Raw genomic sequence first — 20,053 nt, 5'->3', positions numbered from 1 at the left:
ACAAGTTTAGGTGCGTTTTTTTGCGCATTTGTTGCGTTTTTGGTGCTTATTTTTCTCTTTGTCCATGCTAATGTCCTTGAATTTTCAGCAGCAAAAATGCAGCAAATAATGATACCTGCATTTTTGCTCCATTTTTGCTGCGTTTTTTTCAACACCCATTCAAGTCAATGGGTGAAAAAACGCAGCAAAAACACTGAAAGAAGTGACATGCTCTATGTCCGAAAAACGCAGCAAAGCACAAAATACTGACCACACAAAAAACCAATGTGTGCGCATGAGATTTCTGAAATCTCATAGGCTTTGCTGCTACTGTAAAAAGTAGCTGAAAATTAGCAAAAAAAACGCAGCAAAAACGCCCTGTGTGAACTTACCCTTAAATTGACCCCATTGTAAAATTGGAGTTACAGGCCTCTCACATGCAAAGCTTTTTATAAAATGAAAAACTGAATGCCTACAGATCCATATTACAGATTCATACCCACTTTTTTATTTGTTCCAATGTAGATAATTACAGAAGAGTATGACAGCTGGAGATAAGCAAATAAATTAGAGTGGACTTGAACTGTACTTGAATATTTCAAAAATACGCATTCACCAAAATGTGGTTTAATAAGGAGTTCGCTTCCACTCGGAATCAGCAATATAGAAGTTTCTGGCTGACATTTGTCTTAACCGTAAAAAGCCAACAGAAGGTTATAACCTAAAAAAAATGTTCTATTCACCTGTCCGGTCCTTCCGGTTCTCACCGTCACCCGTCTGATCCTTGTTGCTGAAATCCCCAGACCTCTCACACCACATAGGGATTTCTGGCTCTGATAAGGCCCAGGCCATGGCGCATGTTATATCGTCATGACTTTTACACATTTGTACAGAACCCTCAGTACTCACGACCTTGATGAGAAGACTGGCGGGTGATGGTGAGAAGCAAAAGGGCCATAGAGGTGAGTGGTGAGGTTGGTATATGGATATTTACATATTTTTTTTACATCTGATGTTTATTATGCCCTAGAGTCTGGAAATTCCCAGAGCATAATAAGGGATATTTAATTAGAAGAATATAACATCTTTTCTAATCTAATTTTCCAGCCAAATTTATGTGAGCAGGTAAATTTGAATTTTGCCAGGCCCACTCATCACTGATGAGCACTATTTTCAGCAGTTGAGTTATATAAGGAATATTTATAAATAGCAAGGTATATTATTTTCCAAGTTTCTTATCATATTAGTAATACTTATAATAAGGAATATCCCTACTATGTTATCACAATGATAGGTCAAAATTGCATAATCTAGCAACAATCTAAAATAGCATATAAAATCTAAGGATCAAATAAGCTAACATCCTTATGTTCAAACCAAATCACATTCTTATTTGCTTAAGCCCTTCACGACCGTGTGATTTTCCGTTTTGTTTTTGTTTTGTTTTTTTTTTTGTCTTTTCCTCCCGTTATTTCAAGAGCCATAACATTTAGAGTTCCTTCGCCATAGCGGTATGAGGGCTTGTTTTTGCAGGCGAAGTTGTAGTTTTGAATGACATCATTCATTTTATCTTGTGATACACTGGAAAACGAGAAAAAATTTCCAAGTGCGTTGAAATTGCAAACAAAGCGCAATTCCCCAATTGTTTGGGGTTTTTATTTACCATGCTCACTATATGGTAAATTTGACCTTGCAATTTGATTTTACAGGTTAGTACAAGTACACAGATGCCAAGGTCAAAGGTCGTGAAGAGATTAAAGGGATTGTCCGGAACTCGCATAGATGACCTATTCCTATGAAAGGTCATTTGATGTGTGTCTGACACCCACTAAATCATGTAAATGATGTATGGAGCTGTGGTGTTCCAATCCATACATTGCTTACAGTCAGCCACCTTTGGAACAGATATTAGATGAGTTGGGAGTTTGGGTGTCAGACCCTCAAAGATCTCATATTGATAACCTGTTCCAAGTGATTGAGTCTAGGAGGCAAGCATCAAATGAAGGCTTCTCTCGTTCACACTATTGAATCATCCATAAACACATTTATTTCGACCCTCTAGAATAGCATTTAGTCTCTGGTGGCTCAGTGGCCAAGAACGCTGTGTAGATAACACATTGCTGGTGTTTATATGGCTTATAGTAGTGTACACAGTAATACAAATGTAACTTACATTTAGAGCTGCCACATTGATCTTGTATAGTTCACCACTATTCTTTCCAGGTGACCTGTCCTAAAACATAAAGGTGATAAAGAATCCATTAATTTACATTATCCATCTGCTACATTAGGTAGTGAAATCACAATAATATACTGGCTGGCTAACGGGTTACTAATGTAAGTGAAAGGTCAATGTGCAAAAATTGGAATGAGCTACAGTATATGATTTTTCTTCCCTTGTTTTCAGTGTATTATGCTTATAACACAACAGTTAAAATAAGAGAAAACAGCTGGAAGACACAGCGCTGTGTCAACTTTCTGGCTTTCCATAAGGAAAAAACAAACTTTTTTGGCTTAAACAAGCAGTACTGTTTCATGTTAAATAGCTTTCAGAATCCAAAACACGAAATACGTATCATGATTCGGCAATAACTGCATAATAGAGTAGAAATATATATATATATATATATATGTTGTAGCATGGCTAAAGGGTGTGTAGTCGATGGGAGGTATGTGCCACATAAGTGCCTTGTTGCTGTAATGTAGCCCGGAATATTGCGTTGTTTTATATAACCATATGTTTGTGTTTCAGGACCTGTGGTGATGTCAGACCACATGGCTAATCATGTGATAGATTACTGGGTGTGGTTAGTCCTATATAAGACTGGCTAATCCTTTACACAGGAGATATGTGTGGAGGTGAAACCCTCCTGAATGTGTTCGGCTTCAGGACTGAGCCGGATGAACTGGACACTTGTTTTCCTTTGCCTGAACCAAAGGCCATTTTGATTTCTGTTGTTTTGCCACATGGTTTATGAAGCAATAAACCCAGTGAACTTTAAAGGAACACGTCTCCTGAGTGTCAGCCGTCGCAGCTGAGTGAGTGAAATCGCTACAATTGGTGGAGACCTGCGAGCAGCGTTCCCAGCGGAGACGTGAGTTTATTTTTGAATGTCCTGGGTCAAGGCTGTTGCAAGCCAGCAAGCATTGCCGGAGAAAATGGAGGACCTGCTGAAACACTTGGTCCAGCAGGAGCAAAGGCAGCAAGAGACCAACAGGCTGTTGATGCAGCAGATACAACAGAGCCAGCAGGAGCAACGGCAGAGTCAGCAGGAGCAACGGCAGCAGATGCAGCAGAGCCAGCAGGAGCATCAGCAGCAGATGCAGCTTCTGGCAACCGCCATCCAGGGCAAGGCGAGCGCCCCAACCCCAGGTGTGGCTGATGACACCCACGTCCGGAAGACGGTAAGACGTGCATTGCAGAAAATGACTCCCGGGGATGATGTTGAGGCCTTCCTGACAGTGTTTGAGAGGGTCGCTGAGAGGGAAAAACTTCCGCCAGAGCAGTGGGCAGAGGTACTTGCGCCATACCTGACGGGAGAACCCCAGAAGGCGTACTATGATTTGACCTTGCAGGATGCCAAAGAGTATCACAAATTGAAAGCCGAGATTCTCGCACGTCTGGGGGTGACACTGACTGTCAGGGCACAGCGAGTTCACTCCTGGGGCTATCACCGGGACAAACCACCTCGTTCCCAAATGTTTGATCTGTTGCACCTGGTCCAGAAATGGCTGCAGCCAGAGACCTCTGCGCCTGCACAGATGGTAGAACGGGTGATGATGGATCGGTTTGTCCATTCCCTCCTGAGGCCTATACAGTCTTGGGTTGCCCAGGGTGATCCCCAGAATGCCGACGAGCTGATCGGACTGGTTGAGAGATACCAAGGGTTGGAAGGCTCCTTCGGGAGGCAGCCCATGCCGTACTGGGGGTCCCAGAGGGCAGCTGAGTCCCAAAAAGGGGTGGTGCGTCCAAGGTCACAAAGGGCGGGGGAGGTGGTGCCCAAGGTCCCCACGGGTGATGTGATTTGTTGGAGGTGCCACAAGCCAGGACATATAGCTGCCCGTTGTTCCCAAGTCACTGAGCAGATGGACTGCAGCATGGGACGCCGTTGTTCATACTATGCGTATCCAGTCTGTAGTGTGAACTCTCCATCCAACGAGGGACCTCAAGCGTGTCCCGTAAAGGTGAACGGTCGAGCAGTAACGGCACTGTTAGACTCGGGGAGCCTAGTGACCCTGGTGAGGGCCACTTTTCCTCTTCATCTGCTCCCAGGAAAGAAAGTCGGAGTGCGGTGCATACATGGTGATGCAAAGGACTACCCTATGGCCAGGGCGGACATTGAAACGGCATGTGGCACTGAATCCCACATAGTCGGCGTAGTTCAGGACTTGTTGCACCCTATAATTATTGGCCGGGATTTCTGTTTGTTTTGGGATTTGTGGGGAAAGGGTTCTGAGCTCCCTGGCAGGGAACCAGTGAACCCTGGAACGGTATCGCCACACCCAGAGGCAGACAGCTTTCCTTTTTGTGTTCTGGTTGGGGATGAGGAGGAAGTATCCCCTACATCTGACATTCTGGAGTTAGAGGTTACCGGTGAAAATTTTGGGACTGCCCAACATAGGGACCCCACTCTGAGGGAAGCCTTTAATAATGTCACAGTTATTGACGGGGTGGTACAGGAGCCGGGGGCAGACAAAAGATTTCCCCATTTTCTGTTGAGGGGGGAATTGTTGTACCGGGTCACGAAAATAAGGGAGGAGTTGGTAGAGCAGTTGATAGTGCCGGGTCCGTATAGACGGAAAGTGTTGGACATGGCCCATTCACACATCTTGGGTGGACACCTAGGGGTGGAAAAAACGCAGGAACGGGTTGTGCAGAGGTTCTATTGGCCTGGGTGTCACCGGGAAATAGTGAACTATTGCAGGTCCTGCCCTACATGTCAGCTAACTGCTCCTACTCCTCATTTCCGGAACCCCCTTGTGCCACTGCCCATTATTGAGGTACCGTTCGAGAGAATTGCCATGGACTTGGTCGGTCCCTTAGTTAAATCAGCTCGGGGCCATTAGTATATATTAGTCATCCTGGACTATGCCACACGCTATCCTGAGGCAATTCCCTTGAGGAATTCTTCCTCAAAGAGCATAGCCCGCGAGTTGGTCCATGTCTTTTCCCGGACAGGTCTGCCAAAGGAGATCCTGACTGACCAGGGTACACCTTTCATGAGCAAGGTGATGAGGGAGTTGTGCAAAGCCCTGAAGATCTCCCAGTTGAGGACCTCGGTGTACCATCCCCAGTCAGATGGTCTTGTTGAGAGGTTTAACAAGACTCTAAAGAGCATGCTGAGAAAAGCTATAGAGAAAGACGGTAGAGACTGGGATTGTCTCTTACCCTATCTGATGTTTTCCATTCGTGAAGTTCCACAGGCCTCCACAGGGTTCTCACCGTTTGAGCTTCTATATGGCCGACATCCACGAGGACTCCTGGATATAGCCAAGGAAACCTGGGAAGCCGAAGTCACGCCCCACAGAAGCGTCATTGAGCATGTGGCCCTGATGCAGCAGAGGATTGCAAAGGTGATGCCTATCGTGAAAGAACACCTTCTCCAAGCACAAGAAGCTCAAGCCAGGGTCTACAACCGGTCTGCAAGAGTGAGGCAGTTCAATTCGGGAGACCGAGTTCTGGTGTTAGTTCCAACGGTGGAAAGCAAGTTCTTGGCCAAATGGCAAGGGCCATATGAGGTTGTCGAGAAACTTGGTGAGGTAAATTATAAAATTCACCAACCAGGAAGACGGAAACCATTCCAAGTTTACCATGTCAACCTCATCAAGCCATGGCAAGATAGAGAGCCGACAGTTACTCCGTCATTGTTAAGCAACCCAGAAGGTGAGGTTGGAGCGGTTACTATAGCAGAGACGCTATCAAAAACCCAGAAACAGCAGTGCCGGGAGTTACTCCAGAAAAACAGGGACCTGTTTTCAGAATTGCCAGGATACACGAAGGTCATAGAGCACGAGGTCCTAACAGAGCCCCATGTGCGGGTGAATGTGAAACCTTATCGTATTCCTGAGGCTCGTCGAGAAGTTATCTCCAAGGAAGTGGAGCGTATGTTGAGGCTTGGAGTCATTGAGGAATCCAAGAGCGGTTGGTCAAGCCCAATTGTCCTGGTCCCAAAACCTGATGGAGAGTGGAGGTTTTGCAACGACTATCGGAAGTTGAATGAGGTCTCCAAGTTCGACGCTTATCCCATGCCCCGTATTGATGAGCTCATCGAAAGGCTTGGGCACGCCAGATATATATCCACCTTGGATCTGACAAAGGGGTATTGGCAGATCCCCATGGCGCAGGAAGCCAAGGAGAAGACAGCCTTTTCGACACCTGATGGATGCTTCCAGTATGCCCGGATGCCGTTTGGCCTACAGGGAGCTCCGGCGACCTTCCAGAGGGCTATGGATAGAGTTCTTGCACCCCATAAGGCCTACGCTGCTGCGTACCTAGATGATATCGTCATCTTTAGCCCGGACTGGGAGAGTCATCTGGAGAAAGTCCAAGTGGTGTTGGATGCTATAAGAGAGGCCGGATTTACTATAAACCCAAAGAAGTGTGCCTTGGGTAAAGAAGAAGCTAAGTACCTTGGATACATAGTGGGTCACGGAGAAATAAAACCCCAAATCAGTAAAGTGGAGGCAATTCAAACGTGGCCAAAACCAGTTTCCAAGAAGCAAGTTAAAGCCTTCCTGGGAATCGTGGGATATTACATGAGGTTCATCCCAAACTTCGCCACGATGGCTGCGCCTCTGACTGACCTGCTAAAAGGGACAAAACCAGTAATGGTTAAGTGGTCCGAAGAAACAGAGTCAGCCTTCCAAGAAATGAAAAACGCTTTGTGTAAGCAACCCGTTCTGATGGCCCCAAACTTCAAGAAAGAGTTTATTCTTCAGACAGATGCCTCAGATGTTGGGGTGGGAGCAGTCCTTTCCCAAGAACTACATGGGGAGGAGCATCCTGTTCTCTATCTGAGTAGGAAGCTGTCCTCATCTGAAAAGAACTACTCAGTCGTTGAGAAGGAGTGCTTGGCCATAAAATGGGCAGTGGACACATTGCGGTACTATCTGCTGGGACGTAAATTTAGACTGGTATCTGACCATGCCCCGCTTAGGTGGATGAGAGAAACGAAAGGAAGAAATGCTAGAGTCACCCGTTGGTTCTTATCCCTGCAGGACTTCAGTTTCCATGTGGAACATCGGGCCGGAAAGCTGCACGGTAATGCGGATGCCCTATCAAGAATCCCTTGTTTAGTGGGAGAAAGTGCCAAGCCCCACGGCTTTAGGCAGAGGGGGGAGGTATGTAGCATGGCTAAAGGGTGTGTAGTCGATGGGAGGTATGTGCCACATAAGTGCCTTGTTGCTGTAATGTAGCCCGGAATATTGCGTTGTTTTATATAACCATATGTTTGTGTTTCAGGACCTGTGGTGATGTCAGACCACATGGCTAATCATGTGATAGATTACTGGGTGTGGTTAGTCCTATATAAGACTGGCTAATCCTTTACACAGGAGATATGTGTGGAGGTGAAACCCTCCTGAATGTGTTCGGCTTCAGGACTGAGCCGGATGAACTGGACACTTGTTTTCCTTTGCCTGAACCAAAGGCCATTTTGATTTCTGTTGTTTTGCCACATGGTTTATGAAGCAATAAACCCAGTGAACTTTAAAGGAACACGTCTCCTGAGTGTCAGCCGTCGCAGCTGAGTGAGTGAAATCGCTACAGTGTGTATATATATATATATATATGTATATATATATATATATATATATATATATATATATATATATATATATATATTTATATAAGAGAAAGCTTTATCATACTCAAGTCTTAACTCCTTGGCGTCAGAGCCAATTTTAACCTTAGTGACCAAGCCTCATTTTTCACATTTGACCAGTGCCACTTTATGTGGTAACTAGATGGTGGCCCGATACTAACGCATCGGGTATTCTAGAATATGCATGTCCATGTAGTATATTGCCTAACCATGTAGTATATTGCCCAGCCACGTAGTGTATTGCCCAGCCACGTAGTGTATTGCCCAGCCACGTAGTGTATTGCCCAGCCACGTAGTGTATTGCCCAGCCACGTAGTATATTGCCCAGCCACGTAGTATATTGCCCACCCACGTAGTATATTGCCCAGCCACGTAGTATATTGCCCAGTCACGTAGTATATTGCCCAGCCACGTAGTATATTGCCCAGCCACATAGTATATTGCCCAGCCACGTAGTATATTGCCTAGCCACATAGTATATTGCCCAGTGTCATAGTATACAGCACAGAGCCACGTAGTATATTGCCCAGCCACGTAGTATATTGCCCATCCACGTAGTATATTGCCCAGCCACCTAGTATATTGCCCAGTCACGTAGTATATTGCCCAGTCACGTAGTATACAGCACAGAGCCACGTAGTATACAGCACAGACACATAGTATATTGGCCAGTCATGTAGTATATTGCCCAGCCACATAGTATATTGCCCAGCCACATAATATATTGCCCAGCCACGTAGTATATTGCCCAGTCACGTAGTATACAGCACAGACACGTAGTATACTGCCCAGACACGTATATTGGCCAGTCACATAGTATGCACCATATCCCTGTTAAAAAAAAGAATTAAAATAAAAAATAGTTACATACTCTCCTTTCGGAGCCTCCCGATCGAAGCGGCCGGTTACCGATGGTCCTCGCGCGCTCCGGTCCCAAGAGTGCATTGCGGTCTCGTGAGATGATGACGTAGCGGTCTCGCGAGATCGCAGCATGGACCAGTTACCGGAGCATCGCGAGCGGGAAAGGCCTGTTGTGGATCCGAGGGGCCGACGGATGGTGAGTATATAACGATTTTTTATTTTTTTAATTATTTTTAACATTAGATCTTTTTACTATTCATGCTGCATTAGCCGCATGAATAGTAAAAAGTTGGTCACACAGGGTTAATAGCGTTAACCGAGAGCGTTACACCGTGGTCAATGGTGCCATTAACCCTGTGTGAGCGCTGACTGGAGGGGAGTATGTGGACGACGGGCACTGACTGCGGGGAGGAAGGAGCGGCCATTTTCTTCCGGACTGTGCCCGTCGCTGATTGGTCGTGGCTGTTTTGCCGCAACCAATCAGCGACTTGGATTTCCATGACAGACAGAGGCCACCACCAATGAATATCTGTGACAGACAGACAAGACGGAAGTGACCCTTAGACAATTATACAGAAGATAACTTTGGAATACTTCAACATATCTCAGTGATTCTGAGATATTTTGTTACACATTTTACTTTATGTTAGCAGTAAATTTAATGCAATAGGGTTTTAGTATGTTTGTGAAAATATCTGAAATATGATGAAAATTTAGAAAAATTATCGATTTTCAAACTTTGAATGCTTATAGTCATATCACACAAAATAGCTACTAAATACTATTTCCCATATGTCTACTTTATGCCAGCATCATTCTTCAAACATCCTTCTATCTCCTTACAATGTTAGAAGGGTTAAAATTTAGAATCAGTTTTTCGTTTTTCTAGAAAATGTACAAATCCAATTTTTTACAGATCTACCCAGTTTTGAAGGGTCATTGAGGGGCCTGTATATCAGGAATCCCCAGAAGACATACCAATTTAAAAACTGCACCCCTCAAATTATTCTAAATTGCTGTTAGGAATTTTGTCAACACTTCAGGTTCTTCACAGGAATTGAGGTAATGTGGATTTTTTTTATTCAGTTTTTTGTGTCTTTTCAGTATGTTGTGTTTTTTTAATTACCTTTTATTCGCCATGCAGAATACATAACGTGTTTTATTGTTTCAGTCTTTCCAGAAGCGTTGATACCAGTTATGTGTACATTTTTGTAAATGCAAACATTGCGTTTTTAGTGGCAAAATGGTTTTGTGTGTTTTTTTTTATTTTATTTTTTACAAATTTAATACAATTAGTTTTACTTTTTCACTTAGTCTCACTCTGGGACGTAAGTATTTTTCATTTTCAGAGTTAGACTAATGCTCTGCAGTACTCATTTTATAATTTGCACTTCATATCTGGATTTACAGCTATTCTGACATGGATTTTCAAAAACTACACCAGCAGTTTGCAGTGTTATATCGGATGATAGATCCAATTAATGTTACTCAGTTGTTGTACTGGTTCCTTTAGTCTGGTCTCTGTCCTTGATTTGGCAGTGCACGTTTTTTTCTAATGTAGAGCAAGTTAAAATCACATTTTTGTTCTTCTTAGTTATTGCATTATCGTATGTATAAAGGTATATTGTTTATTTATATGTGTGTAGGCGGTTATTTGTGTTGTGGATACAGTATCATACAAAATAGTGAGCCCTCGCGGGCAGGGTCTTCTCTCCTTCTGTACCAGTTATGACTTGTATTATTTAATCCCTTCCCGACCTTTGACGCCACGTAGGCGTCATGAAAGTAGGTGCCAATCCGACCCATGACGCCTATGTGGCGTCATGGAAAGATCGCGTCCCTGCAGATCGGGTGAAAGGGTTAACTCCCATTTCACCCGATCTGCAGGGACAGGGGGAGTGGTAGTTTAGCCCAGGGGGGGTGGCTTCACCCCCCCCCCGTGGCTACGATCGCTCTGATTGGCTGCTGAAAGTGAAACTGCCAATCAGAGCGATTTGTAATATTTCACCTATTATAACTGGTGAAATATTACAATCCAGCCATGGCCGATGCTGCAATATCATCGGCCATGACTGGAAATACTAATGTGCCCCCACCCCACCCCACCGATCGCCCCCCCAGCCCTCCGATCTGTCCGGTACACTGCCCCGCTCCCCTCCGTCCTGTGCTCCGCTCACCCCGTGCTCCAATCACCCTCCCCATGCTCCAATCACCCCCCCTGCACTCCGATCCACCCCCCGTGCTCCGTTCCACCCCCCCGTACTCCGTTCCACCCCTCCCGCGTTCCGATCCACCCCCCCATGCTCCGATCCCCCCCCGTGCTCCCCCCACCCCATCATACTTACCGATCCTGCCGGGGTCCGTCCGTCTTCTCCCTGGGCGCCGCCATCTTCCAAAATGGCGGGCGCATACGCAGTGCGCCCGCCGAATCTGCCGGCCGGCAGATTCGTTCAAAGTGCATTTTGATCACTGAGATATAATCTATCCCGTGATCAAAATTAAAAAAAATGATAAATGACCCCCCCCCTTTGTCACCCCCCATAGGTAGGGACAATAAAAAAATAAAGAATTTTTTTTTCCACTAATGTTAGAATAGGGGTAGGGTTAGGGCTAGGGTTAGGGCTAGGGTTAGGGTTAGGGCTAGGGTTAGGGGTAGAGCTAGGGTTAGGGCTAGGGTTAGGGCTAGGGTTAGGGCTAGGGTTAGGGTTAGAGCTAGAGTTAGGGTTAGGGCTAGGGTTAGTGTTTTGGTATGTGCACACGTATTCTGGTCCTCTGCGGATTTTTCCGCTGCGGATTTGATAAATCCGCAGTGCTAAACCGCTGCGGATTTATGGTGGATTTACCATGTTTTTTCTGCGCATTTAACTGTGGTTTTACAACTGCGGTTTTCTATTGGAGCAGTTGTAAAACTGCTGCGGAATCCGCAGAAAGAAGAGACATGCTGCGGAATGTAAACCGCTGCGTTTCCGTGCAGTTTTTCTGCACCATGTGTACAGCGATTTTTGTTTCCCATAGGTTTACATTGAACTGTAAACTCATGGGAAACTGCTGCGGATCCGCAGCGTTTTCCGCAGCGTGTGCACATACCTTTAGAATTAGGCTATGTGCACACGGTGCAGATTTGGCTGCGGATCCGCAGCAGTGTTCCATCAGGTTTGCAGTACCAAGTAAACCTATGGAAAACCAAATCCGCTGTGCCCATGGTGCGGAAAATACCGTGCGGAATCCGCAGATGAAATCCGCACAAAAAACACTGGAAATCCACGGAAAATCCGCAGGTACAACGCAGTGCCTTTTACCCACGGATTTTTCAAAAATGATGCTGAAAAATCTCACACGAATCCGCAACGTGGGCACATAGCCTTAGGGTTAGGGTTGGAATTAGGGTTGTGGTTAGGGTTGTGATTAGGGTTATGGCTACAGTTGGGATTAGAGTTAGGGGTGTGTTGGGGTTAGTGTTGGAGGTAGAATTGAAGGGTTACCACTGTTTAGGCACATCAAGGGTCTCCAAACGCAACATGGCGCCACCATTGATTCCAGCCAATCTTGTATTCAAAAAGTCAAATGATGCTCCCTCAATTCCGAGCCCCGACGTGTGCCCAAACAGTGGTTTACCCCCACATATGGGGTACCAGCATACTCAGGATAAACTGCGCAACAATTACTGGGGTCCAATTTCTCCTGTTACCCTTGTGAAAATAAAAAAATGCTTGCTAAAACATCATTTTTGAGGAAAGAAAAATGATTTTTTATTTTCACGGCTCTGCGTTGTAAACGTCTGTGAAGCACTTGGGGGTTCAAAGTGCTCACCACACATCTAGATAAGTTCCTTTCGGGGTCTAGTTTCCAAAATGGGGTCACTTGTGGGGGGTTTCTACTGTTTAGCCACATCAGGGGCTCTGCAAACGCAACGTCACGCCCGCAGAGCATTCCATCAAAGTCTGCATTTCAAAACGTCACTACTTCACTTCCGAGCCCCGGCGTGTGCCCAAACAGTGGTTTACCCCCACATATGGGGTATCAGCGTACTCAGGAGAAACTGATCAACAACTTATGGGGTGAAATTTCTCCTGTTACCCTTGGGAAAATAAAAAATTGCAGGCTAAATATCATTTTTGAGAAAATAATTTTTTTTTTTCATGGCTCTGCGTTATAAACTTCTGTGAAGCACTTGGGGGTTCAAAGTCCTCACCACACATCTAGATTAGTTCCTTTCGGGGTCTAGTTTCCAAAATGGGGTCATTTGTGGGGGATCTCCAATGTTTAGGCATACAGGGGCTCTCCAAACGTGACATGGTGTCCGCTAATGATTGGAGCTAATTTTCCATTTAAAAAGCCAAATGGAGTGCCTTCCCTGTCGAGCCCTGCCGTGCACCCAAACAGTGGTTTACCCCCACATATGGGGTATCAGCATACTCAGGACAAACTGGACAAGAACATTTGGGGTCCAATTTCTCCTATTACCCTTGGCAAAATAGGAAATTCCAGGCTAAAAAATCATTTTTGAGGGGAGAGAAAAATTATTTTTTATTTTCATGGCTCTGCGTTATAAACTTCTGTGAAGCACCTGGGGGATTAAAGTGCTCATTATGCATCTAGATAAGTTCCTTGGGGCGTCTAGTTTCCAAAATGGGGTCACTTGTGGGGGAGCTCCAATTTTTAGGCACACGGGGGCTCTCCAAACGTGACATGATGTCCGCTAAAAAGTGGAGCCAATTTTTCATTCAAAAAGTCAAATGGCGCTCCTTCCCTTCCAAGCCCTGCCGTGCGCCCAAACAGTGGTTTACACCAACATATGAGGTATCAGTGTACTCAGGACAAATTGTACAACAACTTTCGTGGTTCAGTTTCTCCTTTTACCATTGGGAAAATAAAAAAATTGTTGCTAAAAGATAATTTTTGTGACTAAAAAGTTAAATGTTCATTTTTTCCTTCCATGTTGCTTCTGCTGCTGTGAAGTACCTGAAGGGTTAATAAACTTCTTGAATGTGGTTTTGAGTACCTTGAGGGGTGCATTTTTTAGAATGGTGTCACTTTTGGGTATTTTCAGCCATATAGACCCCTCAAACCAGTGGCGTAGGAAGGGGGGGGCGGTCCGCCCCGGGCGGCACAATGCGGGGGGCGGCCGGCGCTGCAGAAGAAAAAAAAAAAAAAAGACGCCCCTTTAAATCTTCGGGCGGCGCCGTCCGCCGCCACGACCAGGGCCAGCTCCCCCCACCCCCGGACCCCGCCCCCCGCTCTATACTCACCTCTCCTGGTTCCTGCGGCGCCGGCAGCTGCAGCCTCCTCTGACTCTGCGACGTCTCAGAGCAGAGGGCGCGATGACGTCACTACTGTGCGCGCCGCTCTGCCTCTCTGTCCTGAGCGTCGCAGAGCCGGAGAGACGCTGACTGCATCGGACCTGCGCTAGGAACGGGAGAGGTGAGGATTTTACTTTTTTTTTTTTTTCTTTATGTCTGACTGTCTGGGGCTGGGGCAATGCTGGAGACCATGGGGCAGATTGCTGGACACACTGGGGCAATACATGAGACCATGGGGCAGATTGCTGGACACACTGGGGCAATACAGGAGACTATGGGGCAGATTGCTGGACACACTGGGGCAATACAGGAGACCATGGGGCAGATTGCTGGACACACTGGGGCAATACATGAGACCATGGGGCAGATTGCTGGACACACTGGGGCAATACAGGAGACTATGGGGCAGATTGCTGGACACACTGGGGCAATACAGGAGACCATATGGCAGAATGCTGGACACACTGGGGCAATACAGGAGACCATGGGGCAGATTGCTGGACATACTGGGGCAATACATGAGACCATGGGGCAGATTGCTGGACACACTGGGGCAATACAGGAGACTATGGGGCAGATTGCTGGACACACTGGGGCAATACAGGAGACTATGGGGCAGATTGCTGGACACACTGGGGCAATACTGGAGACCATGTGGCAGAATGCTGGACACACTGGGGCAATACAGGAGACCATATGGCAGAATGCTGGACACACTGGGGCAATACATGAGACCATGGGGCAGATTGCTGGACACACTGGGGCAATACATGAGACCATGGGGCAGATTGCTGGACACACTGGGGCAATACAGGAGACTATGGGGCTGATTGCTGGACACACTGGGGCAATACTGGAGACCATGTGGCAGAATGCTGGACACACTGGGGTAATACAGGAGACCATATGGCAGAATGCTGGACACACTGGGGCAATACAGGAGACCATGGGGCAGATTGCTGGACACACTGGGGCAATACTGGAGACCCTGGGGCAGATTTCTGGACACATTGAGGCAATGCTGGAGACCCTGGGGCAGACTTCTGGACACACTGGGGCAATGCTGGACACTGGGGCAGATTGCTGGACACACTGGGGGTAATATGCTGGACACACTGGGGCAATGCTGGACACTGGGGGTAATATGCTGGACACACTGGGGCAGACTGCTGGACACACTGGGGAAAGGCTGGACACTGGGGCAGATTGCTGGACACACTGGGGGCAGTGCTGGACATACTGGGGCAGATTGCTGGACACACTGGGGGTAATATGCTGGACACACTGGGGCAGATTGCTGGACAACATGGGGGTAATATGCTGGACACACTGGGGCAGATTGCTGGACAACATGGGGGTAATATGCTGGACACACTGGGGGCAGGACTTGAGGCATGGGCAGAATGTAGATACGGGGCATGATTGGAGACACGGGGCAGGATTGGATCATGGGGCAGGACGGATACGATGGAGGCTGGTGGGGCAGGATGGGGAGATCATATGGGGTAGAATGGATACTCATGAGGGCAGGATGCGAGAACATATGGCTGGAGCCAGGAATGAGAAACGGGGCCAGGGTGGGGAATATTATTACCATAGGGGCTAATTAAGGGATATTATTACTGCAGTGATGTATTTATTTTATTTTTTGAGTGTACTGTTTTAAATGGGGGGGCGGTCCTGTTACTGTGCAGAGTGACACTATATCACCTTTTTTTTCTTCATGTGATGTAATGTAGAAGTTGTGAAAAATTAAGTAATGTGTTCTGCAAGCGGAGCTCGAGATAACTGTGTTATTTCCTGCAGAAACGAGTCCTGGCTGGAAGGAATGATGGCGGTCTGTGCTGGATGAAAGATGAAGGACTTCACCTAGAGACGTCACTGGTGAGTCAGTGTTACCTATACACTGACACTATACACTGTATACTATATAGAGGTCCTGTGTATAATGTCACCAGTGATCTCTGTATTACCTCTACACAGACACTGCATACTAAGTACAGATCTCCTGTGAATACTGGCACTTATGGTGATAGTATTGTGGTTTTTTTTTTATTACTGATCAGTATTGTAGTATTCAGTCACTATGTGGTGGTAATATGTGGTCTGGAAATGGTGTTGTGGTATTTGTCCCTTGTATGTAGTATTATTCGGTCACTATGTGGCCTGGTCATGGTGTGGTGGTATTAAGTCACAGGTGTGGCATGTGGGGGTGACACCATTAGGCCCAGTTTAAGTTCTACAAAACAGGAAAACCGTTTTTGGTAACCTTTGCGTGTATTGAGCCGGGGGGGGGGCGCCAAACTCGGGAACAGCCCCGGGCGGCAAAAGCTCTAGCTACGCCTCTGCCTCAAACTGACTTCAAATGTGAGGTGGTCCCTAAAAAAATGGTTTTGTAAATTTCGTTGTAAAAATGAGAAATCGCTGGTCAAATTTTAACCCTTATAACTTCCTAGCAAAAAAAATTTTTGTTTCCAAAATTGTGCTGATGTAAAGTAGACGTGTGGGAAATGTTATTTATTAACTATTTTGTGTCACATAACTCTCTGGTTTAACAGAATAAAATTCAAAATGTGAAAATTGTGAAATTTTCAAAATTTTCGCCAAATTTCCGTTATTATCACAGATAAACGCAGAATTTATTGACCTAAATTTACCACTAACATGAAGCCCAATATGTCACGAAAAAACAATCTCAGAAACGCTATGATCCATTGAAGCGTTCCTGAGTTATTACCTCATAAAGGGACACTGGTCAGAATTGCAAAAAACGGCAAGGTCTTTAAGGTCAAAATAGGCTGGGTCATGAAGGGGTTACGATTATTGTACTTGTTTTTATTATGTATACCCCTCCTCACATGTAAAGCACCATGGAATAAATGGCGTAATAAGAATAATAATAATAATACAAGATCATATACATGTAATGGAAAAACAAACTGCAGGTGTATACAATTTGCAGTATGGCAAATATGTTGCCGAAATGCCACAATTTGCAATTGTTATTTAACCTCTTAAATTTATAGAAGTAAAATTCATCATAAACCAGACATCCAAATGATATTAACATTTGCCTCACAATAGTCCTGTTCAATATTCAAATTAAACTGCCACTTAATGTCCAAATAATAATGTGACTTTATGTGTAAATAGTAAAAGAGCTGAGCTGAGTGACATCACAGGGATTCTAGAGTGAAGAGGTTAATAGCAACCATTATTATTCCATCCGTCATTTCACTTTTCACTAGCACATCTTTTTAAGGTATAAATATTCACAAGTTGGTATTTTGAGGATTAGTCCACTTTAATGTGGCTTGTATGTAGGGCTGGACTGGGACCAAAAAGCAGCCCTGGCACAAAAAAAATTAACCAGCCCACATACAATGAATTACATACACTTCATATAGGATGTACACCGCACACATGGTGGACAACACAAGCTCATTACATACACATCAAATAGTCACACAGACACACACATCATACATGTACACAGCACACATGCTGGACAACACAGGCTCGTTATATACACCTGATATAGTCACACAGACACACACACACACAAGTATTAGGCTGGGTTCACATTGCGTTAGTGGCAGTCTGCTAACGGAATCCGTTACATAGTGCCACTAACACAATGTAACGGATCCGTTAGCGCACCCATTGACCGCAATGTATCTAACACATCGCTAACGTATGCCATTTTTGGCATGCGTTAGCGATGTCCCGTTATTTTCTGACGGACCTCGAACACTGCTTGCAGCATTTTTGGGTCCATTCTCGCTAGCGCAGATCGGGCATCTGCGCTAGCGGGATCGCTAAACGCAATCCTTTTTGTACATTGCGTTAGCGCATTCCGTTAGTGCAATCCGTTTAGCGCATACGCTAACGCAATGTGAACCTAGCCTTAACACACACATGTATTACACACAAACACACAAGTATTACACACACGCAAACACTACAGATACCACACACATTACACACACACTACAGATACTGCATACACAAGTATTACACTACAGATACCGCACACACATTACACACACACTACAGATAACTCACACACATTACACACTACAGATACCGCACACGTATTAAACACACACACTACAGATACCGCACACACAAGGATTACACTACAGATACCGCACACACAAGTATTACACTACAGATACCATACACTCATGTATCTCACACACACACACACACACACACAAACACAATTCTGTGGTGCAGAGCAGGCTGATGTCCATGTGCAGCTCTTCAGGTCCTCCTGCTCTCAGACAGCAGCAGCTCTGTCCCGGCACCTCCCCCCCTCCTCCCTGTCTCTCCTTCTCTGATGGGAATGAAAGCAGATCAGAGCAGGAGATAATGTCACCGTGGCCACTCTGTGTGCTTCCAGTGAGAGCTAAGGAATCAGTTTCGCAGGCAGGTATTACCTTTCAGTTTGCGTGCTGCTGTTCTCTGCCACTGTTCTCTGACGCTGGTACTTGCCACTCAGCCAGCATGCGCCGATCGATCGGCCCACTACAAGCATCGGCCCTTCTGGCATTTGCCCCAAGTGCCCGATGCTCAGTCCGGCCCTGCTTCTATGGCCTGATTGGGCGCAAGCCACTATGCGTCACAGGTGCATGAAGTGCTGTAGTTTTCACCTGTTAACCCTTTTTCTAGGATTTGGCCTTCACTGTAATTGCTCCTGGGTAAATCCAAGGACTAGCTTCTGGTTGGTGAAAAGAGTTGAAGATTATCAGCAAGCTAGGTTAGTGCTATAGAATCCAGGCCAATGAGAAAACTAGTAGCCAATTACATGATCAGGAAAACACATGGAATCAAGTCCATTGGACCAGGAAGATATGCAAGTCAGAATAGATGTCATTGTCATATAGTTCAGGGTCAAACCAAACAAGGTGTCCAATGTGTTAATCAGTAGGTTCAAGAGCTGGGTCAGAACACAGAGCCTCAACCAGGGTTAGTGCACCAGGAGTAATCGGGACAATACAATAGCTGGAAATGAACAGGTGCCAGGTGGAGATTTTAATGAGACACAATGCATCTTGATTGGGTGCCAAACCTGTCCAGCAATTCATCTGCTGAATAGCCCCAGCTATCAGTTGGTTGCCAGATCTAATTTACACGTATTAGAACAGAGGTCCCCAACCTTTCTGACCTTGAGAGCCACATCCACCTATGAAAGAGGGTGGTGAGCCACATTCAGCTCTGAGAGAGGGTCGCGAGCAACAACCAGCTCCTTCCCCACTCTCAGTAGTGACACCAAGAACCTCCATTACCGTATAATGACAACCAAAGCTTTTCCACTGAAATCACACCAAGCCACTATGCCAAGCTCCACGGTTTTCTATCTCACCCCCATTCAGATCTGGTCTTCTGTACAGGGCTACACACAAGTCACCATTTAGAGATCTGCTCTTAACAGTTATTTACACCTGGTGTTAATGCACCAAGCTGGCAGGCAGCCGCGAGCCACACATCACGGGCTCGCGAGCCACATGTGGCTCCCGAGCTACAGGTTGGGGATCCCTGTATTAGAACATGAAACCCAATGGTTAAGTGTTAATCCTGCTACCCAGCATGACAGATCACTCCCCTAGCAGGAAAGTCAGGCTGCATAAAAGCTGGGTGGCAAGTATGAACAGGGGCAGGTGAGTATGTTGCATTTAACTACTTAGCTTGATTGCTATGGACATTGCCTTGCTAGTGAGCTAGTCTCTGTACATGATGCTTTATGTTTTTGTGCCAGCTGGACTTGTCTATTAGCATGTATTGCTGCGATAAAGTGCAGGTTATGCTAATAGTTACAATATATCATACCATGTCAATACCATCCAGTAATAAATTCGGCTTTCCTGATTACAGGCCTTGCTTCCTGTACAGCTGCTGCTTTATCTATTACCATTTTATAGCTGTTTACCGATATCTGTAAGCAATTCATACTATTATGTCATAGTCTTCTTGGATTATAGACACTGAAGAATAAAAAATTAAGGGAGGTTACAATGACAAATTAGATGTTTCCCATTAATTTTTTTGTGCCACTTTGACATCACCCACTATCAAGGAGATACAGGA

General features: G+C 45.6%; 1 protein-coding gene across 1 annotated transcript in view; it reads right to left on the bottom strand.

Annotated features, from left to right (window-relative positions):
* The window catches only part of LPAR1 (lysophosphatidic acid receptor 1), a 172,129-nt gene that overhangs the window by 114,436 nt on the left and 37,640 nt on the right, over positions 1 to 20,053 (bottom strand). Inside the window, exon 2 of the mRNA XM_069766542.1 lies at positions 2,153 to 2,212. The gene's annotated coding sequence lies outside the window, so the exon portion shown is untranslated. The remainder of the gene's footprint in view (positions 1 to 2,152; positions 2,213 to 20,053) is intronic.

This window comes from Ranitomeya imitator, chromosome 1, assembly GCF_032444005.1.
Source record: "Ranitomeya imitator isolate aRanImi1 chromosome 1, aRanImi1.pri, whole genome shotgun sequence".
NCBI classification, from domain to species: domain Eukaryota; kingdom Metazoa; phylum Chordata; class Amphibia; order Anura; family Dendrobatidae; genus Ranitomeya; species Ranitomeya imitator.
The sequence above is the reverse complement of the archived record's forward strand: the minus strand, read 5'-3'. Positions and strand labels throughout refer to the sequence as shown.